Here is a 574-nt window from a genome sequence, read left to right as displayed (position 1 = left end):
TGTTATAATCTAGTATGTTTTGCATTAGTTTAAACAATCTTAAATAATGAAATGTAAACAAAATTCAGTTAAATATAAACTGTCAATCTTGTCGGTTGTATTTACTTCAGTTGGCGACGAGGATAAAAATCTGCAATTATTCAATCGCTTTCACGCTTATTTCGTACCGTTCAATTTTAAATACAATCATGCCGGGCGAAAGTGAAATTTATAAGCAATTGCTTAAAGAACAACAAGAGTTCTCAAAAAATTTACTGAAACAACAACGTGAGTGGATGGACTCAATGTTCCAAAAACAAGGTACTGCCGGTGTATCTGAAAGAAATAACAACATTGTTCCAGTATTTCACAAATTTTCGAAAGAACAGCAAACCTGGGAATCGTACTTAGAACAACTTAACCAACATTTTTTAGCATATTCAGTTCAGTGCAGTGAAAAACAAAAATCATTTTTCTTGTCTTGGATTGGCACAGAAAATTTTGAGCTGCTAAAAAATCTTTTCGGTAACACGAAAGTACAAGAACAATCTTTCGAAAATTTAACGGAAAAACTAACGGATCATTTCCAGTCGAA

This window comes from Teleopsis dalmanni, chromosome 1, assembly GCF_002237135.1.
Source record: "Teleopsis dalmanni isolate 2A chromosome 1, ASM223713v2, whole genome shotgun sequence".
NCBI lineage: Eukaryota > Metazoa > Arthropoda > Insecta > Diptera > Diopsidae > Teleopsis > Teleopsis dalmanni.
The sequence above is the reverse complement of the archived record's forward strand: the minus strand, read 5'-3'. Positions refer to the sequence as shown.